This window comes from Chlorocebus sabaeus, chromosome X, assembly GCF_047675955.1.
Source record: "Chlorocebus sabaeus isolate Y175 chromosome X, mChlSab1.0.hap1, whole genome shotgun sequence".
NCBI classification, from domain to species: domain Eukaryota; kingdom Metazoa; phylum Chordata; class Mammalia; order Primates; family Cercopithecidae; genus Chlorocebus; species Chlorocebus sabaeus.
The window spans coordinates 16418422-16444620 of NC_132933.1; positions in this window are offsets into that span (position 1 = coordinate 16418422).

Genomic DNA, 26199 nt, shown 5'->3' on the forward strand with positions numbered 1-26199 from the left:
CCCAAAGTACCCAGCTTGGGATACTGGAAGATTCTTTGCACTATTGATACCAAGGGCAAATATAAAGGAGATTGCAGTGAGATTGGATTTGGTAAATGAAGAACTCCATTTAGGATATGGTCCATTTGGAAAAAAGGCAAACCAACACAAGTGAAGATTCATGGCCTGTGGCATGTTTGCTATTAACCTGTCACTGTTATTATGTTTTACTTTAAAAATAGTTATTGTTCGCCTAGTGTGTGCAAATGCACTGGGTTCTGTGGGGAAGAGTGAACACAGATTAATGACACGTAGTCCCCAAGGAGCTAACAATCCTGAAGGAACTAACTTATTTTAATATAAGTAATATACAAGGGAACAGATCAAGGCAAGGATGAGGTGACTGTTGGGGTGAGTGGGAACAAACAGAATGCTGAGTGTGGGATAAACATAGGAATAGGCACTCGGAAGTTTTCCAATTCGGATGTTCTGGACAGCACTGCCATGTTCTGTACTCAATAATTCTTCAGGACAGCTGGAAAAAAAGGTAGCTCTTCTGTACATCACTTAACCCCTCCCTCTCCAGCATTTTAGAACTTTTTCTCCATAGTCATTCTGGGAGGTGGGTACAAAGACATATAAACCATAGCATGTGACCTCAAAGAGCTTACTTTCTAGTTTAAGAGATAAGGCATATCTGTAGAACTACAGACAAATCACAGTTTAAGGGGTGCTACAGAAGTAAATATTACTGGAATGCACAGGCTTGGCCCATAGCAAGGGCTCAATAAATATCTGAGGGATGCATGACTACTGAGTTAACACAGACTCATTAGTCCTGATGATCCTATCTTGGGGACGTTTGTTCTGCTTCTTCCCACAGCCATTGCCCAAGTTCCTGCTGACATTTCTTGTGTGGACTGTGCAGAGTCAAACAGGCCTAAAGTTCTGGTCTTTCATCAGTCACTTAGAGCTTCTGACTTGATGGAATAATTTGGTTTTTCTCCTTCCTCCTGAAACATACTAAGCATTTTTCAACTAATAAAAATGTGACCTCGAAGGCACTGTGAATTTGGTGAAATCCGTATTTGGCACAGATGCCCCTGACAGAATGAATGCTAGTTTTATTTTAGTGTTCCCATAATGCAGTTTATAAAGAGACTGTATTTTTTGAAATTTCTCAACAAAGAAGAATGTAAATGTCTCCTAGTCCTTTGTACATTGCTGAGTGGATGGAACAAATAAAGAGACAACTGGAAGTCACTCAGTCACCAATACAAGGTCCTATGGACTCTTGATAGTAAGAAAATACTGATATTTTTGGTCCTGGTGCAAATGGTCCTCAAATATGAGTTCAGCGCTCAGCCAAGTAGTATTTTAGTAATTCAGGAAGCAGCCATCCCAGAAAGCATCCAGAGAGACGGATCTGCCCTGTTCACATGTGTCTCCCCAGTATCTATCACTGTGCCAGGCACACGGTAAGTAACCAATCAGTATGGGTGGCATGGATGAAATAGGGGCAGGGAAGCTCCTTAGCATTTGCTACTGAACTGAGAGTCGAGTAGTTGGCTTCGAGTCCTGGTCTGCCCCTTTACCATCTCTGAGACCTTGGAAAAATCTTTTCTGCCTCCAGGACCTCAGTTAACCCATCTGAAAAATAATTTTCAATGTTCTTTGTGTTCTCAAGTTCTACATCTTGTAGGAATAAGTGTGACTCTTCACAATGAATCTGCAGAAAGTCTCCCCGATTCAATGAACTATCTATTTGACCCAAGAAAAAGGCAGAAAAATAGATTCCTTCAGACTACAGTATAAGGTGCAAATCTGATGTTGTGTTTATGCCTAAAACCAGCCTTATCTGTGACCGGGATGTTGGATGCTCGTGATGTGTTATTTGAAGAATGACTATCTCCTTATTAGGATAAAGACATGCCCTTCTGAAAACCCTTATTACCACACAAAATCTCCAACAACCAGCCAGGCAGTCATTTATTCATGAGGCCATAGCACCCAGATATTCCACTGATGAAATGTTCTGTCCTTGGCATAAAACTTGTTCAGAATGGTAATTAGAATAGAGACTCCAAAATATTAGAACCATTCAATGTCAGCCTCAGGGGTCTACTAACTCATGTTGGAAATGATCTTGCTGCTTTTAATCAAGAACTAAGCTACACAGACATCCTTTTTTGGTTGCGACTTCCGTACAGAAAGAACAATGCAAACGTTGGCACTTTGATACGACCTTCAGCTTCTAAAAGAATCATAGGAACTTTTCTCCCCAAGGTCCAGAGCAGGCATCACAAAACAATTTATTAGGGTGTGCTTGTATATCTTGAAGTCTTATCTAATTGGTGTTCAAACCTGTTGCTGCCTCTTCTTTTCCCTTATCTCTAAGGGCTCCCAGCAGAGAGGAGGGAACATCCATTAATCACTCCTCCCCTCTTCCTACACACACACTTGCATGCGTAGACTCATGTGAAGACACACACCTCTCTCACCCCTTCCCACTTAATCCCTACACACACTTGGGGCCTTGGAATACAATTGTTTTAGATCAGAAACATCAGTTGGGTTAACTCACTCATTTTATAGATAGAGAAACTGAAGCTCAAAAAGAGAAGAATTAGGATTAAAAACAGTTCTGGTACTGTCAGCACCATGTCTCTGTATTTTCCCATCAGAAGCTCAAGGTTTCAAAGAAGAGCAAAAGCTCTTCAACTTAATACATACGTCCTTCACTGTCTTTGTATATAAAACATTGTGCTAAGTCCCAAAAGTGGTTCACAAGGGAATGAAATATAATCCTGATCCAGTGGGGATAAATGGAGATGTATATAAATATATTTAGTACAAGCAGATTACTAAATGTTCTCATAGAGGCACCAAGTGATTTGGAGATTTAAGTCAGAAGAGATTTGTTTGAATTGAATTATAAGAGGTTGTTTGGTTTAGGGTACCTCTTCCAGATTTCATGGAGAGGTTTCCCCATGATGCTTTGAGAGACTGAAGATGATATTAGTGTTAGCATTGACATTGTTCTTTCTGCACATGATTAGAGAAACCTCAAAAATACTTCTAATTAAAACAAATACTATGTTTTTGCCTCTGAAAACATCAAAAAATAAAAAGAATAAAAATATGTAGTTTTGATGAGCATGTGAAGAAATGGGAATGTGCATACATTACTGTGGGTAATTATGTTGTTGTATTTGCTCTGGAGAGCAATGTCAAAATAATATATTGAGAGCATTAAAATTGTGTATATCTTCTATCCCAACCTATTTGACTTCTAGAAATATTTCCTAAAGGAATATGTGTTTGTTGTATATATAATTATATATGTATTTAATTGATTGTATGTATATATAAAAGATGAACATGAGAAATGTTTCTGACATTGCTAAGTGAATAAGAGCAAGAAACAAGACAATACATTCTATTAAAATCTCGTGTCTCATTTGTTTTATATACCCATGTATATCTTACATAACCCAAATGTAGGCCAAACTTGCTTTTTCTAGATGTCCACTTTGAGGTCAGTAACATATATCACATGTAAACACACACACCCACAGATCCAAATCTAAATATAAATAAATGACGTAGGTTTTCTCAAAGATTTTATAAGAAAATGTTATAGGGATGATGTTATTTCATATGTCAAACAGCCTCCTAAATCACTTTCCCTTTAAACATTTCTATTTTCCACCAATGTCCTTCTACAGCTGCTGTTCTCCCGTCTCTTTCTCTCAAACGCATTCAGTGACTCCCTTTCTATTGGCAGAATCATCTCCTCTTTTTCCTCCTCTATCATCATCACCACCACCATCACCACCATGCAGCCTTCTGTGCTTCTCTAGTCTAGCATATACAATAGAATTTTCTGCAGTGATCAAAATGTACTATAAACTGCTCTGTCCAATGTGGCAGCCACTAGCCACATGTGGCTGCACTTGAAGTGTGGCTGGTCCAACTGAGAAAATATATTTTTAATTTTATTTATTTTTAACTGATTTAAATTAACCACACAAGGCAATTGAGTACTTGAAATGTGGCTAGTGTAACTGAAGAAATGTATTTTTAACATTTTATTTAATAATAGAGATCCTAAGTTACCCCTATGTGATTCGTGGCCATTGTATTGGACAACACAGCTCTAGTCCATTCTTAGGCAGAACAAGCTAAGTCTCCTCTTCATCTTCAACTTTGCTTTATTGTGTACAGGAAATGGAAGAAATGATTCAATGACTTTTTCTCGGTATCCACCTTGCTTAGAAATTACTGAAAAGTATGGGAAGATTATGAATAACTAATAATTTTCTTTATTTTCATAGGTATGCAGAGAAAAATCCTAGAAAGACATAAACAAAAACAATCATTATGGTTAATTTATGGTAGTGGCATTATGGATTACTTTTATTTTACTTTGTTTTAATGTGTTTTTGCAGTACTGTGATCTGGAGTGGACATTTATTACTTTTGTATTTAGAAGAAAGACACAATACATATTATTAAAATGCTTCCATGTATGATTAAAAAAAAAAAAAAGCAAAAGAGGGAAGGCATCTTTTCTAAGGGTTCTGTAACTGACTTCCAGAACAGTCTCTCGCTTGGCAAATGGGGAAAAGCCCAATGGCAGGCCCCTCCTGGAATGTGGCCCAGGAATGGCATGTGTATATGTTCTCCCAGCTGCTTCCTCATATCAAATAGCTAACAAACCAGAGCTCAAAAGCCAAGCCGATTCCCGCTGTCATCATTGATGAAGCCTGTACACAGATGGAGAAGTAAATAAAAGGGAGAGGTGGTGAGTTTTCTATATTTGACCCAGTTACTATTTTTGCTAAATAAAGAGAGAAAAGCTTGGGATTTCAGGCATGAAGAAATAGATCCTGATTTTGTGAGCAAAATCTTGCTGCTCTTCTTAGCCCTTTCCGGATGTGCATTTCCTTCTTGGAATCAGGGCAGAATTTGGCAGAATCCATGTAGACTCAGAGTTGCAATCTTACAACTGAGCTTAGAAAAAAGGAGCTATTTGAAATAGGCACAAAGGAACCACACAGAGGGTCTGAAAAATCCCAACAGATCTGAGGAGCCACAAGTTAGGCATGGAGCCAAAACTTTGGAGCTGTCATTACCCAGCCTTCAAATTTGGACTTCAAGACAACTTAAAAAAAAGTCCTCCCCTGGAAATGGCAAACACAAGTAGGCTCAATGAAATCTTTTATGCAGTCTTATTCTGGCTCAGCTATGCCCAGATTAGCTCAACAGTCATATCTTCTGCAGTATCTTGCTTCTCCTCTCAGTACCTCCTCACTAGAATACAGTGCCAGAAGATCCTTTGTGGTCCTCATTTACCCTCTTCCTGGTACATGATAACTGGAAAGGTTTGTGCTTTGATGCCTTCCCAGGATTCTCATGTTTAATTCATAGAGGACTCTGGAAGGCTGAAAAGCTTTATGGAACTCAGAAGAATGAAGTTAGAATGGAAGATTCTCAGGCATGGTAAAAGGGAATTTACTTATGGGCAGAGAGCAAATGGGATCCTTCAAGGGCCTTCTTGCCACCACACAGCAGTTATTTTCCATTCCATTTGCCTGCTGAGTGAGCTTCCAGGGACTAATGCCTACTTCAGCAAGGCAGAAGGGAGGTAAGCTGCTATATTCTTGGCCTAGTTGTGTAGCAACAGAAGATAAACCGCGGTTTGACTTTCAATTTTGTATTTATTTGCATTGGCTATTTTTAGTTGGTTCAAGTCTAGGAATATTTAAAAATCACTTCTTGAAATACCTTTAGTTCCCCACAATTGGAAAACTAAGATGCTTTCAAGTTGCAAATCATTGCACTGAGGATTATAAGACATTGCTTTTGTTAAACAACCAGAGACAAAGTGAGCAGGAAATACATCCTCTGGCGTCCTGAGGTGTTCAGTGCCTCCACTCAGTTTGATCGTGTTGGTCTTAAACACTGCCTATGAAGCAGTTTCCAAAAAGTTTCCTTCTGACAGATTTCAAGTGACTCTAAAGAGGTGAATGCACATGCTCCTTGTTTATTGTACACAACATGGCTACCAATGAGTATCTGACACTATCTATTTTTCCAAAGGACAGTTTTACCCCTAATACAGAAGCACCTTGAAAATATTATTTGTGGCAAACCTGCACTGGGTAATCAGCTCTCTGTTAGCTAGGGCCCAGTGGTGATGAGGCCAAGGTCATAGATTGAATCCCAAATGGGCCATTTGGCTTTAAACAGAAGATGAAAGCTCTTTTTTTGTGCCTCCATATTGCAACTCTGCCTCTGCCTTCTATGTTGCAAATGCAATGTTCTTATAAAGGGGACAGTGTCATGGTGTCCAGCCTTTCTGGGTCCTGTAAGAACTTTATAACTTTATTCGGTAGCAAAATAGGGACATGAGTATTCAGAACTCTAGGCCATAGTAGAAGAGCCACATTAGGAAGACAGTGGAACTAACTACCAGAAATGAACACCAGAGCAGTTCAGGTGATTGGAGTGGCAGACCCAGGTCCTCAAGTAGGAGATGGCTTATGAGGCAGGTTGAGTATGGTGTCCAGTGAGTAATGGGTCAAGGAGTGGCAAGAACGGTGAGCTTAGATGAGGGAACCAACTCTGTTTAAGGAAGGTGTGGGAAACCTTGATGTGCCTTTCAAGATTTCTTACTGTCCTTCAGGACTCTGTTGGTGTCACCACCTTTCTGAGACTTCCAGAACAATACTCTGCCTGCATCCAGGCAGAGTTAGGGATGCTTCAACTCAGCTTCCATAGGACTCTGCTATTGCCTCTATTGTATCACTCACCACATTATATTTTAACCTGTCATTTTTGTTTTAATCTCTCCCACTAGACTGTAAACTTCTTTATCTTTGTATCCCCATAGCCTAGCAACTATGAGCTTACTGCGTGTTTGCTGACTGAATGAATAAATAATTGAATGAATAGAAGAATGAAGAAACAGGGAAGAAAATTCCACATAAGAAATATTTGTGTAGGTTATTAAAAATGAGTTAAATTTTCATAGAAAGACTATGCTGTGCTCTGGAGAGAGAGTATTTGGTGCACTGACTGCCTGTAGAAGATGAGGAGATGAGGCTAGGAAGGGAAACTGGGATTAGAGGGTAAAGGGTTTTGTATCACCTCCTAAGGAGTTGAAATCTCTTCTATAAATCAGTGGTTCTCAAACTTTAGAGTGCTTACTGATTGTTTGGAGAGCTTGATAAAACACACATGTGTGAATCCCATTTCCGAAGTGTGTATTCTGAGGTGGGGATTGCAAATTTGCATTTTTATTGAAGCATAATAAATTTGCATATTTTCAGGGTACATGTGATATTTTAATACATTTGTGTAATGTGTCATAATCAAATCATGGTATTTGGGATATCTATCACCTTAAACATTTTTCTTTATGCTGGGAATATTCAAATTATTTCCTACCAGTTATTTTGAAATGTACAATAGATGATTGTTTACTGTCACTCTATTGATTTATCAAATACTAGGTCTTATTTCTTCTACCTAACTGTATTATTGTACCCATTAATCAACCTCTCTTCATCCACTCCCCACCCCCACCGCCACTGCCACAGGTCCTGGTTTCTGGTAACCATGAAACTACTCTCTGTTTTCATGAGAGCCACTTTTTTAGCTTCCGCATATAAGAAAGAAAATGCAAAGCTTGTCTTTCTGTGCCTGGCTTATTAGTAGAGGATGGCAGCACCTGTACTACTTTTTATATGAATCCTGTTTTCCCAAGGTTATCCAGAGGCCAATAGCATTGATTTATCCTCAGGGTGATTTCCGTATTTGAGAGCCTTGATATTGCTTTAAACCAGCGGCTCTCAATGTGGCTGTACATTAAACGAATTGGAGGAGACTTTTTAATAAAATCCCAGTGTCCACGCCCTCTCCTAGTCCAATTAATTTGGAACTGGTGAGGTGAGGTCTGGCCTAGGTAATTTGCAGATATTCACCAGGTGATTTTAAAGTGTAGTCAGAGTTGAAATCTGCTGCTGTAGAATAATCTGAATTTCCAAAAGCTGAGCTTAAGCACTTCTGACAAGCAGAAATCTCCAGATTTCTGGAATTGGATCTCTGAGGGTCAGGGTGACTGCTGCATGAAATGGATCCCTGAGGGACAGGGTGGCAGAAATTCCTGGTGGCTTCCTAGAACCTGGTAAGTCACTGGAATGTGATAAATCTTTTGATTTTCAGTAAGTTGTGTATGGCCATTGATAATTTGAAAAGTTTCAGGATCATTGATCCTTCACTAAGAAATAATTGTCATAGTAATGTTTGCCTATGTCTACCCCCATCTCCATTTCATCTGCAGCAGTTATGTATAAGAGCCCAGAGTTAGAATCAGACAGAGCTGAGTCTGTTTTTACTCCCGGCTTTATTGCACGTCCTAACCATGCACCATTCTCTAAGCCTCAGTTTTATCGTCTGTAAAACAGGGATGCTAGTACCTACTTTACAGGATTGTTGAAGATTGGGGTCAAATAATCAATAAATGTAAAGTACAGCACAGTGCCTGAAACATAATAGGTAATCAGATGAATGTCTGCAGGGTTGCATGTAAAATACTCTGAGTGGTCACTTCTGAGCAGTGGAGTTGGGATACTGGAGGAAATGGAAGACTTTCACATTTTACTTTATACCCTTCTATATTGTTTTAAATTTATAGATGGCATAGGTTACCTTTGTAACTTTTGTGTGCCAAAAAAAAAAAAAAGACAAAAGAAATTGACTGCCATGTCATGTTTCCAGAGAGTCTCCAAGTTGGCCACAAGTTCAGAGGTCATCCAGGCTGTTCCCCCTACAAGTGCCGGAAACTCTGCTACCATTGCCCTGCCAAGGCGCATTCAGTTTCCTCTGCATATTCTCCAGGATAGTATTTGATGTCAAGGAAGTTTTAATTTATTTTTTATGCAATCTGAAATGCTAGGAAATTCTCTTTCTATATTGAGCCCAGATCTGCCTGCCTGCCTGTGATACCCTTCCTTTGGGCCTACCTAGTTTTGCTTTGTGGAGCCACCTAGAGTAAGCTTAATAGATTCTATTATACCTGATACCTTATGACATGCCTTGATATGTTTAAAAAGAGCTCTCCTGACATTTTGAAATTAGATCTATTCAGAAAATCCCCCAAAGCTTCAGCTGTGCCTCAGAGGATATAGCTCCCTCACTCTGTCACAGATTGGTTCTGTGGAAGTAGACATTGAGACGGACTTTTGGGTGCAAGGCGTCTATTATGGATCAATGCTTATGAAAGGAATGGAGGGCAAAGCAGCACAATGGAGAGGAAGAAGTTGAACTACACGTGAGGCTAACAGAGTTGCGACTAATTAGGCAGGGAGCTCTGGAGAGAGTCTTGCCTGTTAGAGTTGCCCAGCAACCAGCTGGAATGGCCAGCTATTATGCCCAACCTCTCTCAGTCCCCAGATGGGGAAGAGTGTCCCATCACATGAGGCAGCTCTCTGTAGCTGAGTCTGTCTGCTGACTGTACTTCATAAATCTAGGCATGTCCTTCCTTGGAGAGGTATCTGGGTTAGCACACTCCTCTGTCTATCAGCCTATCCATTGTGCCATGTGGATTCACTTCACACAAATACAAGACACAGGTCTTCCAGGAACAAGTGGAGTCAGTGGGCCTCTCTTCCTGTGGAGAACCTTAGAAAAGGCAGGTGAAGGAAGTTAATTGGACAAATTAAAGCTTCTGCTATGACAGTTCATTTCAGGACCACAATTGATGCCATTTCCCTCCTCCACTATCCAGTCTAGAGTCTCCCCACTCTCAGTCACCATCTCTGTGACCCTCATCCCTGAGGGGTGTGACACCTTCTCAAGCAGGGGTTGCCCTACCTGCTCGTTTATAGTCACAAATGGGCAAGGGACCACCAAGAGGTGTCTCAGTAGATTACTTGGATTTCTATGCTGTTGTTTTACAGTAGCCCTATTTCTTCCTGATAACCAGGGTCAAGTGCCTCTGTCAAGGCAATTACCCTTCCTACCTGTTTCTGGAAGTAAGAAGTCCAAAGTGCCCAAGTGGAAGCTGTAGCTTATAATTCAGCTCTTGTTCTGTCCCCTGGAGGAGGTGTTCCTATCTGGGGAATCACAAACTTTAACCCAGCAGAGCCCAGACTTTCAGGGATGGAAACATGAAGTCCTCCAGTGGGTCTTGTGTGTGATAAGAGGTATCTTAGGTTGCTAGGGCTTCTGTGACAAAGTACAATAGACTGGGTTAGTCAAAGAACAGAAATTTATTTTTTAACAGTTCTGGAGGCTGAAAGTCTTAGATCAAGGCTAGAAACCTTAGTCAGCAGGGTTGGTTCCTTCTGAGGACAGTGAGGGAAGGATCTGCTCCAGGCCGCTCTCCTTGATCTTCTCTCTGTGTCCTTATATCATTATTCCTCTGTGTGTATCTGTATCCAAATTTCCTCTTCTTACAAAGATACCTGTCATATTAAATTATGGCCAATTGCTTTTGTAAAGATTGTATCTCCAAATATGGTCACATCCAATGTACTGGGGATTAGGAATTCCACATATGAATTGTGGAGGGACACTATTTATTCCATAATAAGTGGGGTCACATTTGCTTCTACTTCTTGCTTCCCAGACTTGTGTATTCTTTCTGTTGGGGTCACAGCACCAAATAGAAGTCTCTGATTCAATTCAATCTATGGCATCCTGAAGGAAGTTTCTAACTCACTAAATGTTTCCCTGAGCTGGTGCTTTAGCTGTGCCTTCTGCGGGTTATTCCAATGCTGTTAGGTCAGCAGGTTGTGGATGTTATACAACTAGTGGATCCTATGGTCATTGTCCCACTCCCACACATATTGTGCTGTTAAGTGGGTCTCCTGGTCTAATATGATGTGTGAAACCTCATGTTGATGAATCGAATACTCCAAAGCCTTTAGAGAGTAGTGCTAACTGTGGTCCTGTGGACAGGAAAGGTGAACTCATACTGTTCTTGTAAGAATAAACCACTGATTTTCCCAGGTAATGAGGGCTTACTGTGGTTAACTTGCCACCAGTTGGCCAATAGAACTCTTTAAGGAATAGTGCCATAGTAGGGGCTCAGTGTTTGTCTCTGTTGCTGATAAGTTGAATATTAGGAGGCAGCAAGAGTTAGATCAACCTTCTTAAGTAGGAGTCTGCTGTTGGGCCCATGTGTAACTGTATTAGTCTGTTCTCATGCTGCTAATAAAGACATACCCAAAACTGGGTAATTTATAAAGGAAAGAGGTTTAATGGGATCATAGTTCCACATGGCTGGGGAGGCCTCACAATCATGGCAGAAGGCAGAGGAGAAGCAAAGGGACATCTTACGTGATGGCAGGCAAGAGAGTATGTGCAGGGGAACTCCCTTTTATAAACCATCAGATCTCATGAGACTTATTCACTATCACAAGAACACCATGGGAAAGACCCACCCCATGATTCAATTACCTCCCACCAGGTCCCTCTCACGACACCTAGGAATTATGGGAGCTACAATTCAAGATGAGATTTAGGTAGAGACACAGCCAAACCGTATCAGCAACCTTCATCTCTGTCACCATGTCTACTCCATTCATGTGCTCATTGTGCCAGTTTGGGGAATGTCTGATACTGAAGGCTGACTAAGGTCAGCTGGCTCGGTCATTTTGTCAACTTGGTTCTTCAGTGCCTCTTCCATGGTAGATGCTTTCTGGTGGTCTGGTGGATATTAATGTGTGATACAAATATCTTCACACTTTGTCCTCACTCCCATATGCCCATTCATATGCTTCTATCTCCTTGTCCCCTATATTCCAGTCTTTCTCTTTCCAGGCCTCTAACCAAGTAGACAGCCTGACCATCCACTATTTCTTCTTCCATAGAAAGTGGACAGCCAGGTACATGGTCCATAACTCTGCCCATTGAAAAGATTTTTCCTAGCCAATGTCTTTCAAGGCCATCATTGAGTGAGGCTGTATCACAGGTGTTGCCCATTTTTGGCTAGCACCCACATACACTCACATATGGATATGATCAGGTTTTTTCCTCTATCAGGTGGTGATACAGTCATAAATGGCAGCTAAGGGAGAGGTCTAGGGCAACAGTGGCAGATGCCATTGGGATCAGTGCTACCTGCTCATGCATCACACTGGTACACCAGCCCTACTTATGCTTAATCTAAAGCATACCTCTTCCTTCTTAGGATGAATTGTTGGTAGGCCCACCTAATCTTGTGACTTGGTATATCTGATAGAACCCAGCCCATAGGGGAAATTCTAGGCTCTTGGTCTCTTGGCATTTAATATTCAGACATTCTGTCTCTACCAGGGCCCAGTAGCGCATCATGAGGTTTTTGTTTGTTTGTTTTAAAGTTTAAAGATCTACACTACTGTGGTGAATGGGCTTGCTCCAGAATCTCAGTGGCTTGTTTTGTATTTTTCCCACCGGGGTTTGCTAGAACCTGTCCATGGCATTGTTTGTCACTGTTGATACCTCCAACACCATAGATCTGCTGAATCTTATGACCCCAGAGGCAGTACTGCTTGTACTAATAGTTGCAAAATGCTTTCCTTACTCTAAGCCTCCCTCTCAAAGGTGATAGATTTTCATATCACCTAACATAGGAACTGGAGATATATTCTTAGGTGTGGAATCTGGTGCCCTAAAACCTGAAGAGTTCTGTTATATGTTTTATTTTCTTCCTGGCTGCAGGTGCAAGATAGAACAATTTGTCTTTTACTTTGGAGGGGATGTCCAAACATGCTCCTTAACACTGGACCACTAAACATTTTTACAGATGTAGCAGGCCTTGAATCTTCATTGAGTTTATCTCTCACCCTCTGGAGCATATGTGTTTTACCAAGGCCTCCAACACACTTGGTACCTCTTCCTCATCCATCCCAATTAACGTAATATTACTGACGTAATAAATCAGTGCAGTGTTCTATGGGATGCCCAAATGATCCAGACTTTTTTTGTGCTATATTATGACAAATAGCAAGAGAGTTAACTAGCCCTGCCTGCATCAAAACTATATATATATATTCAAATATATGTGTATACACATATTTTTGACATTTCCATGTGAATTCAAGATTATCGTGATCCTCTTTTCTGATTGGGAAATAATGTATTTGTCAAATCAACAGCTACAACCTGTGTACTGAGGCCATGTAAATTTGTTCTGAAAAAGATCCACATCAGGTTGGGAGGAGCAAGATGGCAGAATATAAGGTTTCACTGATCATACCCCCCTCCAACCTAGGACACCAATTTAACAGCCATCTACACACACAAAAAGCACCTTTATAAGAACCAAACATCAGGTGAACACTCACAGTACCTGGTTTTAACCTCATATTACTGAAAGAGGCACTAAAGTGGTAGGAAAAACAGTTTTGAATTGCCAGTGCCACCCATCCCCCATCTTTTGGCAGTGGCAACATCGTGTGGAGAGTTTTGTTGTGGTGGGGAGGGGGATATCACAGCATTTGTGAGGCATTGAAATCGGTGCTGCCTTATTGTAACAGAAAACAAAACCAGACCAAACTCAGCTGATGACTACCCATGAAGGGAGCATTTAAACCAGCCCTAGCCAGAGGGGACTCGCCAATCCCAGCCATCCAAACTTGAGTTCCTGCAACCCTTGTCACTGCAGGCTAAAGTGTTCTGGGGTCCCAAATAAAGTTGAAAGGCAGTCTAGGCCACAAGGACTGTGACTCCTAGGTGAGTTCTAGTGTTTTGAACTGAGAGGCATACAACATGCTAAGACACCAACCAGTGCAGCAAAGGAAGTGCTATCATTACTTTTCCCCTAACCCCAGGCTACACAGCTTGCAGCTCCAAAAGAGACTCTTTCCATCTGCTTGAAGTAAGAGAGGGAAGAGTGGGTAAGATTTTGTCTTGCATCTTGGATACTAGGTCAGCCACAGCAAAACAGGGCACTGGTTAGAGTTGTAAGGCCCCCTTTCCAGGCCCTAGCTCCAGGACAACATTTCTAGACACACTCTGGTTCAGAAGGGAACCTGTTATCTTGAAGGGAAGGACTCAGTCCTGGCAGGATTTATCAGCTGCTAACTGAAGAGCCCTTGAATCCAGAATAACAAGCAGTAATACCCAGGTATTATGTTGAGGGCCTTGGGTGAACCTCTGAGACTTGCTGGCTTCAGGTGAGACTCAGCACTTTCCCAGCTATGGTGGCTATGGAGCAAGACTCTTTCTGCTTGAGAAAAGCAGAGGGAAAAGCAAAGGGGACTTTGTCTTGCACCTTAGGTACCAGCTCGGCCATAGGGCTGTAAGAGCACCAGGCAGGCGTTTGGGGCTCCCAATTCTAGGACTTGGTTCTTCGATAGAATTTCTGGGGCTCCTCTGTGCCAGAGGGAAGACTTCAGCTTTGAAGGTTGAGTCCCAGGCCAGGCAACTTTCACCAGAATCTGACTTAGGAGATCTTGGGCCTTAAGGGAACATTGGGATTAGTCTGGCAGTACTCCCGATAGGCCTGTGGTAGTGGTGGCCATGGGGTGGGGCTTCTCTGCCCTTGGAAAATTAAGAGGAGAGTGGGAAGGACTGTGTGTTGTGGTTTCAGTGTCAGATCAGCAGCAGTACAATAGAACACCAGGTAGACTTGTAAGGTTTTTGACTAGTCCCTGGTTTCTGGACAGCAACCCTGGGCAAGTTCAGGGCCTGGAGGAAATCATCATTCTGAAGGGGAGGACACAGGCCTGGCTGGCTTTGCCACCTGTTGATTGTAGAGCCTCAGGGCTTTGAGTGAACATAAGCCATAGCCAGGGATTCGTTACAGTAGGCCTTGGGCAAGACCCAGTGTTGTGCTGGTTTCAGGTCTGGCCCAGTGCTGTCCTAGTGGTGGTGGCCACAGGGGTTCTTGTGTCACACCACCTCCAGCTCCAGGTAGCTCAGAACACACACACACGCGCGCGCGCACACACACACACACACACACAGAAAGAGAGAGAGAGAAAGAGAGAGACTCTATTCCTTTGGAAGAAAGTACTGGAAGAGAACAAGAGTCTCTGTCTAGTAATCTAGGTAATTATTCTGGAACTTGTCCAAGACCATCAAGGCGGTCCCTCAACAAGCCTCTAAGAACCACAGGATTACTGGGCTGGAGTGCTCCCTAAAGCAGATACAGCTTAGATCACAACACCCAAGTCCTTTTGAATATCTGGAAAATCTTCCCAAGAAGGACAACTTCAAATAAGACTGAGAATACTACAATGAATACCTAACTCATCAATACTCAGACACCAAAGAACATCTACAAGGATCAATACAATCCAGTAAAATTTGACTTCACCAAATAAACTAAATAAGAAGCCAGGGACAAATTCTGGAGAAACAGAAGTATGACCCTTCAGACTGAGAATTCAAAATAGTTGTGTTTAGCAAACTCAAAGAAATTCAAGAGAACACAGAGAAGGAATTAAAAATGCTATCAGATAAATTTAACAAAGAGATTGACATACTTAAAGAGATTCAAGCAGAAATTCTGAAGCTGAAAAATGTAATTGCTATAATGAAGAATGCATCAGAGTCTTTTAGTAGCAGAATTGATTAAGCAGAAGAATTAGCTTGAAGTTATGCTATTTGAAAATACAGAGGAGACAAAAAATAACAAAAAACAATGAGGCACTCCTACAGGATTTAGAAAGCCTCAAAAGGGTACATCTAAGAGTCATTGGCCTTAAAGAGGAGGTGGAGAAAGAGATAGGAGTAGAAAGTAGAACTTTCGGAGTAGAACTCCCAAAGGTTAAGGATAAAGAAGGAATCCTAAAAGCAGTAAGAGAAAATAAACAAATAACATACAATGGAGCTCCATTACATCTGGAAGCAGACTTTTCAGTGGAAACTTTACAGGCCAGGAGAGAGTAGCATGATATAAAGTGCTGAAGGAAAAAAAAACTTTTACCCTAGACATATCTGGTGAAAATGTCCTTCAAACATGAAGAAGAAATAAAAACTTTCCCAGACAAACAAAAACTGAGGTATTTCATTAATACCAGACCTGTCCTACAAGAAATGCTAAAGGGAATATTTCAATTAGAAAGAAAAAGATGTTAATGAGCAATAAGAAATCACCTGAAGGTATGAAACTCACTGCTAATAGTAAATACACAGAAAAACACAGATTACTATACCACTGTAACTGTGTTGTGTAAACTATTAAGTAGAAACATTAAATTATGAGCCAGTCAAAAATAATAAACACAATAACGTTTGCAGACATAGACAGTATAATAAGATATAAATAGAAACAACAAAAAGTGAAAAAGTAGGGGGTCAAAGTTAAGTGATAGAGTATGAGCTTTCTTTTTGCTTGTTTATGCAAACAGGGTTATCAGCTTAAAATAATGGGTTACAAGATAGTATTTGCAAGTATCATAGTAATCTCAAACCAAAAATCATACAATGAATACACAAAAAATAAAAAGCAAGAAACAAAACCACATCCCCAGAGAAAGTCACCTTCACTAAAAGGGAGACAGGAAGGAAAGAAAGAAAAGAAGACTACAAAACCAGAAAACAAATAACAAAATGACAGAAGTAAGTCCTTACTTATCAACATTGAATGTAAATTGTTGAAACTCTCCAATTGAAAGACAAAGACTTGCTGAATGGATTAAAAAAAAAAATAAGACCCATTGATTTGTTACTCCCAAGAAACACACTTCACCTATAAAGATACCAATAGATAGAAAATAAAGGGATGGAAAAAGATATTCCATGCCAACAGAAAGCTAAAAAGAGCAGGAGTAGCTACATTTATATTAGACAAAATAGATTTCAAGACAAAAACTGTAAGAAGAGACAAGGTCACTATAAAATGATAAAGGGGTCAATTCAGCAAGAGGATGTAGAATTATAAGTATATATGCACACAACACTAGAGTACCCAGATATGTGAAGGAACTATTATTGCAGCTAAAGAGAGAGAGAGGACACCCAATACAATAAGAGCTGGAGATTTCAATATCCCACTTTAAGCACTGAACAGTTCTTCCAGACACAAAATCAACAAAGAAGTGTTGGACTTAGTCTGCATTATAGACTAGATGGACCTAATAAATATTTAAAGAACATTTCATCCAATAGCTGCTGAATACACATTCTTCTCCTCAACACATGGATTGTTCTCAAGGATAGACCATAGATTGTCACAAAATAGGTCTTAAAACATCCAAAAAATTGAACTAATATCAAGCATCTTCTCTTACCACAGTGGAATAAAACTGGAAACCAGTAACTAGGAATTTTGGAAAGTATACAAATGCATGGAAATTAAACATTATGCTCTGGAGTGACCAGTGGGTCAATGAAGAAATTAAGCAGGAAAATGAAAAATGTCTACATACAAATGATAATGGAAACACAGCATACCAAAACCTATGGGATACAGCAAATGCAGTACTCAGAGGGAGGTTTAAAGCTATAAGTCCCTACATCAAAAAAGAGGAAAAACTTCAAATGAATGATCTAATAATGCATCTTAAAGAACTAGAAAAACTAGAGAAAACCAAACCTAAAATTAGTAGAAGAAAATAAATAATAAAGATGAAAGCATAAATAAATAAATTTGAAATGAAGAAAACAATACCAAAGAGAAATGAAACAAAAAATTGGTTTTTTAAATTGTGAAACAAAATCGACAAACCTTTAGCCAGACTAAGAAAAAAAGAGAGAATATCCAAATTGATAAAATTAGAGATGAAAAAGGAGACATTACAACTGACATGACAAAAATTCAAAGGATCATTAGTTGCTACTATGAACAACTATATGCCAACAAATTGGAAAATCTAGAAGAAATGGATAAATTCCTAGAGACATATAACCTGCCAAGATTAAACTGGGAAGAAATCCAAAATCTGAACCTATCGATAAAAAATCATGAAATTGAAGCCATAATAAAAAGTCTCCCAGCAAAGAAAAGTCCTGGAAAAGATGGCTTCACTACTGAATTTTACCAAACATTTAGAGAAGAACCAACCATATTCTAATTATTCTGAAAAAATGGAGTAGGAGGGAATACTTCCAAATTCATTGTACGAGGACAGTTTTATCCTGATACCAAAACTAGAGAAAGATACCTCAAAACCCAAAAAGTACAAGGCAGTATCTTGATGAATATTGATGCAAAAATCCTCAACAAAATACTAGCAAACTGAATTCAGCAATACATTACAAAGATCATTCATCACGACCAAGTGGGATTTACCTTAAGTATGCAAGGATGGTTCAACATACACAAATCAATCAATGTGATACTTTATATTAACAGTATGAAGGAGAAAAACTATATGATTATTTTGATTGATGCTGAAAGAGCATTTGATAAAATTCAATATCCATTCATGATAAAAACCCTTAAAAACTGAGGGTAGAAGGGGCATACCTCAACATAATACAAGACATATACGACAGACACACAGCTAGTAACATACTGAAGGGGAAAAAACTGAAAGCCTTTTCTCTAAGACCTGGCACATGACTAGGATGCCCGCCTTTACCTCTGTTATTCAACACACTCCTGGAAATCCTAGCTAGAGCAATCAGGCAAGAGAAAGAAATGAATGGAATCAAAATTGGAAAGAAATAAGTCAAATTATCTTTGTTTATAGATGATATGGCTATTTGGAAAAACCTAAAGACTCCGCAGGAAAACTATTAGAACTTATAAACAAATTCACTAAAGTAGCAGGATATAAAATCAACATACGAAAGTCAGTAGCATTTCTATATCCCAATAGTGAATAATCTGAAAAAGAAATCAAGAACGTAATCCTATTTACAATAACCACACATAAAATTGCATACCTAGGAATTAACTTAACCAAAGAAATGAAAGACCTCTATGATGAAAATTATGAAACACTGATAAAAAAGTAAAGAGGACACAAAAAATGGAAATATATTATATGTTCAAAGATTGGAAGAATAAATATTGTTAAAATGTTGACACTACCCAAAGCAACCTACAGATTTTGTGCAATTCCTATCAAAATACCAAAGACATTCTTCACAGAAATAGAAAAACAATGCTAAAACTCATATGGAACCACAAAAGACCCAGAATAGCCAAAGCTATCCTAAGCAAAAAGAACAAAGCTAGAGGTAACACCTTACGTGACTTCAAATTATAATACAGAGCTATAGTAACTAAACAACATGGTACTGGCATAAACACCGACACAGAGACCAATAGAACAGAATAGAGAACGCAGAAACAAATCTACATACCTTTAATGAACTCATTTTTGACAAAGATGCCAAGAACATACATTGGGGAAAAGAGAATCTCTTCAATAAATGGTGCTGGGAAAACTGGATATCCATATGCAGAAGAATCAAACTAGACCCCTATCTCTTGCCATATGCAAAACTCAAGTAAACATGGATTAAAGACTTAAATCTAAGGCCTCACACTATGAAACTACTACAAGAAAACGTCAGGGAAACTCTCTAGGACTTTGGTCTAGACAAAAATTTCTTGGATATTACTCCACAAGCACAGGCAACCAAACCAAAATGGACAAGTAGGATTACATCAAATTAAAAAGCTGCACAGCAAAGAAAACAATCAACAAAGTGAAGATGTAAATTAGTACAACTACTATGGAGAGTAGTTTGGAGGTTTTTCAAAAAACTAAAAGTCGAGCTACCGTGTGATCCAGCAATCCCAATGCTGGGCATATACCCAAAAGAATAGAAATTGGTATATGGAAGAGATATCTGCACTTCCACATTTTTTGCAGCACTGTTTACAATAGCTAAGATTTGGAAGCAACCTGTCATCAACAGATGAATGGATAAAGAAAATATGGTACATATACACAACGAAGTACTATTCAGTTATAAAAAAAGAGTGAGATTCTGTCATTTGCAAAAACAGGGATGGAATTGGAGGTCATTATGCTAAGTGAAATAAGCCTGGCACAGAATGACAAATATTGCATGTTCTCACTTATCTGTGAGATCTAAAAATCAAAACAACAGAACTCATGAAGGTAGAGAGTGGAAGGATGGTTACCAGTGGCTGGCAAGGGTAGTGGGTGGGTTGGGGGAGGTGGAGATGATTAATGGGTACAAAAAATAGTTTGGAAAATGAATAAGACCTACTATTTGACAGCACAACAGGGTGACTATAGTCAATTACAATTTAATTGTATATTTAAAAATAACTAAAAGAGTATAATTGAATTGTTTATAACACAGGATAAATACCTGAGGGGACAGATACCCCATTTTACATGATGTGATTATTACACTTTGCATACCTGTATTAAAACATCTCATGAACTCATAAATATATACACCTGCTATGTACCCACTAAACTTTAAATACAAAAATTAACAAATGAATAAACAAAAGTATTAAAGCAAAATCAAAAATCAACAAAACAAAACAAAAGATCCACATCTGGGAAAGTGGTTATGATTCAGAACTACTACTTGGTTAAATTTAGTGTAATCTATAGTTACCCTTCAGGGACCATTGGGTTTCTGCAGGGCCAGACTGGTAAATTCAATGGAGATTTGATCGGGACCACCACACTTGCATTTGTTAGATTTTTAAGGGTGGCACTAATTTCTGTCATCTTCCTTCCTATTCCATGATGCAATATTGTTTTTTAATTACTATCTTGCTTGAGAGGCAGTTTCAGATGCTCCCATCTGCCCCTCCTCACTGTGATGGCTCTTGCTCCGTAGTCCAAGGATCCAACATAGCCATTGCTTGAACTGCTAAATATGTCAATCTTATACATTTGGACAAGGTGGGAATGATTATCAAGTGTGTCCACAAATCTAGTGGATCTACTGTAAGCTAGACTCTGGCCAGGAATCTGTATATTACCTAGCCCTTTTATTTTTTCACTGTAGCAGTGGGGATGATAATGATCCTTCTGATCTCTTGATGATAATGTTGATTCAGTCCCATGGTCCAGGAGTCCTTGAAATGTCCAGGCATTCTTTTTCCCCAGCATACCTGTATCTGAGTTAATGACTGTAATACTCTTTGGGAAAGGACTGAGGGAATTATTATTGTGTATACTTGCCATGATTTTGCAGAGACCTTCCTCTTGTGGATCCAACCACTTTACCCCATTAATCCAGGTCATAAAATTGGCTTAGGTTTAGAAATTGGTCCAGGAATCATGATTTTTTTTTTTTATTGGAGTTGCTTTTTTTGTTGTCCCAGTCATCCAGTCTTAATTTCTTGTTCCATGCTCATCTATTTTGCCTGTAAGATCTTATATTCTGTGAGCTATCTCCATAACATTCTTACAGATCAGACTCTATTGACCGCCACTCTAACCTTGTCAGGCATTGTGGCAATTGTGTCCTTGTGGCTTAGGGCATTTAAGCTTCACTACTTGACCTCTATAGTTTTGGCATCTTCTCATACACCTTGCTATCAGCAAGCTAAATTATTTACTGACTGTCCTACTATAAACCCTAGTCTGCAGAGCAGATACGTAACTGAACTTCTTAAGTGAAGCTGGTGCCTCTCTTATCAGAGCGTTCTTTATGGCCTTGGTATATTGTGTGTATCCAGATCCATCCTGTGGAACATAATCATCTGATGAGTCTCTCTCAGCTGTACACAGTAGATCACTCTACCATGCCTATTTCTCTGAGCCTTTACATCTTCTTTCTATCATGTGCTTTGGCATTTCAACTTCTTTCAGTATGGGCCATCACTTTTTCCCTGCTTTTAGGAGCTGTTCCATTGGAAGTTCACACTATATCTTGGAGTCCTCACCAGGAGGTTAAATCCTGCACCTCTGGAGAACACTCACAAGTCCATGGACTCTGTATCCAATTTTCTGATATACATCCCTTTGATCAAACACTCTCAGAATCCAGTCTCATGTGTTCCTCCCTGAGCATGTGCTGGGACATGCTGACTGGTTCTTAGAACTTCTTTGGGGTATAATTCCTTTTCTCCCTCATCAAGCCCAACACCTTTCCAGCTGGGTTATGGTTCACCTTATCCCTCATCATAGGTCTAGTTGCCAGGAGAAGTGTTGTGGGGCAGATATCGTGGTGGGTACCTTGCCTTTTGAGTAGAGAATTCTGTATTGTCTTCCCACAATAGTATGGAGAACTAACTCTTACTAGATGAACTACGTCTATAGACTCCAGAGGTTTAGTAACATCTACTATTTCCTCCGTAGAAGTCTGATACATTTTTCCCACTAGAACCTTCCTTCCTGTGAGACCACTCTCCCAATTTTGATGAAAGCTTTAACAATTGGACTCGCACCTTGGATCAGGAGCTGTCTGTGTTCCACCTGTCACTGGTGAGGGGCTTCTCACTGCCAGCCTGGCAGTAAGTGATCCATCTCCAAAGTCCAATCTTATTACCTGCTAATGCTGATCATTCTTGGCACTATTTTCCACATGCTGCATGTTCTGGAAGGAGACACTGAGATGGAGTTTAGAGTACAGGATATTGTTTAGGGACCAACACCTTTGAAAGGAAACATGATTGATTTGATGGAGGAGTCAATGTGTAATGTAGTCCTGAAAAACCTTGGCCAACCTAATGAGGAACTCTGGAACAAATGTTGCCCTTCACAGTTGCTCCCAGACAGGCTGAAATGGCCAGGCCTTTTAACTTATCACCCCTCACCAACTTTGCTCAGTCATCAGATAATGACAGCCTTGAGAAAGTCATTATATTGCATCACATTGCTTTTTGTGGGCATTACCTGAGACCAACTGGCTCTGCAATTGAGGTGGACCATGAAGGAGGTGACAGCTGGAGCCTGTGTGCTGATCACACTCCCTGCAGGGGTGCAGCAAGTTCATGTCTATCACATCCCCCACCATTCTGGTCACCTGTGTCAGTACCAGTTACAGTTTGTGAACGATCTCACTAATGGAAAGGTCCAGAGAAGAACACAGTATTGCCCCCAAGGGACTCTGTCATTAGCACACAGTGCCCTGCAACCAGCGCCTCCTTTGAGCAGGATCTGATACATGGTCCACACCCTCAACATGGCATTTTTTTGCTTTTGCAATCATATTATCCAAATATGCAAAGCTACTGTGAAAAAGGGAAGGAAAAGTAGCAGTTACTGAAGTGGTATACAGTGGGAAGAATATGGTATTGGAGTCAGGATGAGATCGGTGGGAATCTCTGTCCTGCCATTACTTGCTCTGGTTGTCCGTAAACATTGGTGAAAACTGTTTTGAAGTGATTTAAAGTTATTTAAGATCTTTAAGCCTCTTTCCTTCTCTGTAGAATGGGGATAATAAATACCTACCACACAGGATTAGTCTGATAATTAAATCAAATAATGTAACTCTGAAAAGTTGTCCACTGCTACATCTCCAGCAGCAATAAGAGTATCTGGCCCTTAGGTAGCACTCAAATATTTGAATGAATGAATGCATAGATAAATCAATACATTTGGTATGTAATAAATACTAACTTTTATGATTATTACATACTACACATATTACATGTATATCTCCTGTAATCTTTGCAACAATCCTATAACTGTTGTGTCTTTACCATTTTACAGATAAGAAAACAGGCTCAGAAAGGGTAAAGTTACATTGGTAATAATTATTAAATGAGCCAGAATCAGAGCCCAGATCTCTGTGCCTTAAAAACCTGTGCTCTTTTTTCCCATGCAACCTACTGCTTTCTATCATCTCTACCATCATATTGACATCAACCATGTGGTGGTGGATTTTCTGATAGAAGGTCAACCTTTTCAGAGGAAGGTGTTCTCATTTTCGATGGCTGAGGCTGCTGACAATTTGATAATTCTTTAGGTTCTGTTAAGAATACATGCTTTACTTTCAAGTACCAACCCACTTTTCCATATTTTCAAAGAGTAATCTCCTAACATACAGACTTTTGACAATGGGGCAAGCATCTATAGAAAGTTAAGAAAGAAGATTCATTCATTAGTCAAGGTTTTAGCTGTGAGCCAATGCTAAAATGAATATTATACAACATGTATTACACACTTTAAAAAGAAATTTTTTTTTTTGCTGCTGCAAGTTTTTCTTCCACTCTTCCTTATTCTTCTACTGATGTTTGCTAGTGGCTTGGTAAATTAAATGTGTTATTGGGCTTGGGCATGACCCCTCTGAAGGGAATTGCCCCAATTCCATCAGTACGTCCCATTCATCAAGCTCAAGTCCACTAAATAGTTTTTGTTAAAATAATGATTTCAAGATATTCAAAGAGCCAGTGTGGAGCTCTTTGTTTTTTTTTTTTTTTTTTTTGTCCTGTGTCCTTAGAACCCTGAATCCAGCAAAATGTTTCTCTTTCTAACCAGGTGAAAATAGGTCACAATTAGCCTTGCCTGGGGCTCTTGAATGCACAGCTAGCCCTGCATCTTCATCTTTAATCTTGGGACCAGGATCTCATGTGCTTGTTTAAGCATGTAAAGCATATTATACAATACTCAATTTAGTGTTGGCTCACAGCTAAGATTAAACCTTGATTGATGAATGGACCTTTCAAATCTAAAGGCAATTGTTAAGTATCAAAATCTTTGAACTGGCAACAGTACAATACCACACATGCTAGGAAAGTGTAAGAAGCTTAAAAACAAGCATTTTGTTGTTGTTGTTAATTTTAGCTTTGCTACGCTGTAAGAAGGCTCACCAGCTCTGTGGCTCCATACTTAAAAAATAATGAGAATGGGTATGATCTTACTCTTAGTAATTGAGGTTTGAGCAGGGTTGAGAGTATTCACCATATTCTTCATGTTCTTCATTTTCTCACATGAGGGGTAGCTTTTTCCAGCAAGCCACTGCCAGATCATTACCTCACTATTTGCAAACTCTATCCGTTATCGTCATTATCACCGTCACCCTCAGTGTCATCAAATATCATTGTAGAACATGATCATACCTCTACCTTAATATCCCCTCTTCAAGCCTGTTTGCTTCAGGACTTTCTTTCTAAACCACTTCAGAATTGTTCAGTCTGATGGTTAATTGCCATGATTCACTCAAAGTTGAGTGATATTATGTTCTTTTGAGATAGCATATGTCTCTTTTCTTCAATTCTTACTCTCACAAAGAAAACCAAATTGTCTCCATCTTGAAAACATATACAGAATGTGATTACATGTATGTATGTTGTATATACTCATACAATTTTTGTACATATAACCTCTAACCTGGACCACAGCCAATAGCCTCCTAACTGGTCTCTCTGGTCACTCTACATGGTCACTCTTGTGCCTACAATCCATTACTTTTTCTACAAAGCAGCCTGAATGACCCTTTATAAATGTAACTCAGGTCATGTCACCCTCCTTCTTAGAAGTTTCGAAACACTTTTTTTTTTTTTTTTTTTTTTTAGATAGAGTCTTGCTCTGTTGCCCAGAGTGCAAGGGCACAATCTCGGTTCACTGCAACCTTTGCCTCCCAGGTTCAAGTGATTCTCTTGCCTCAGGAGTCCACCCCTTGTCAACTTGAACCTATACACATCTCCTGAGATCATACATAATCTTTAAATAAAGACAATAATAAGGCCATAATTATGCCTAACCTAATACAACTATCCTTCGTATAACCAGAAATACACCAATCCCCAACCCAAATACTATACATAAAGTTAACAATACTTAAATACTGATGTAAAGTCAATAAATCTTATGTCACATGATAAAGGAGGAAAAAAATAAAATGAAGATATTTTCTTAGTACAAGTGTATGCATGCACAAACATGGCTTTAGCAAAAGATGGAGGAAATACTCATGACAATTACATTCCTCGTTTCTGCAGCTGGTCACGTGGTCATAGCTGGTATTGATGAGTACCTTCTTCTACTACTCATTCTGTATTCCCTTTGCCTTCAGCAAGCACCTCAGCAGGTTGTGGTTTTTCTCCTAGTGGAGTGACCCAAACCTTCATTCCTGAAGGGTCTGGGTCATTTGTAGTCCTGTCTGTATTGGGCTGTTGTAGTTTCCCATTGACCTTAATCACAGAGGAAGAGACGCCCTAATGGATCTCCTGTATTCCATGCATACTCTTCCTTACCTCCGTTGTGGAGTAGTAGACTGAATTCATCTCGATAGTCCGTGTCAGTCACCCCAGCCAACACTGTAACTCCCTTCTTAGCTTGTTGACTTAAATTTAGAGGGAGCCCAAAGTGTCCACATGGCAATCTTAATTTCCAGTTTAATGGAATCGTTGTTGGGTCTCCTGGTGGCAGTGTTACT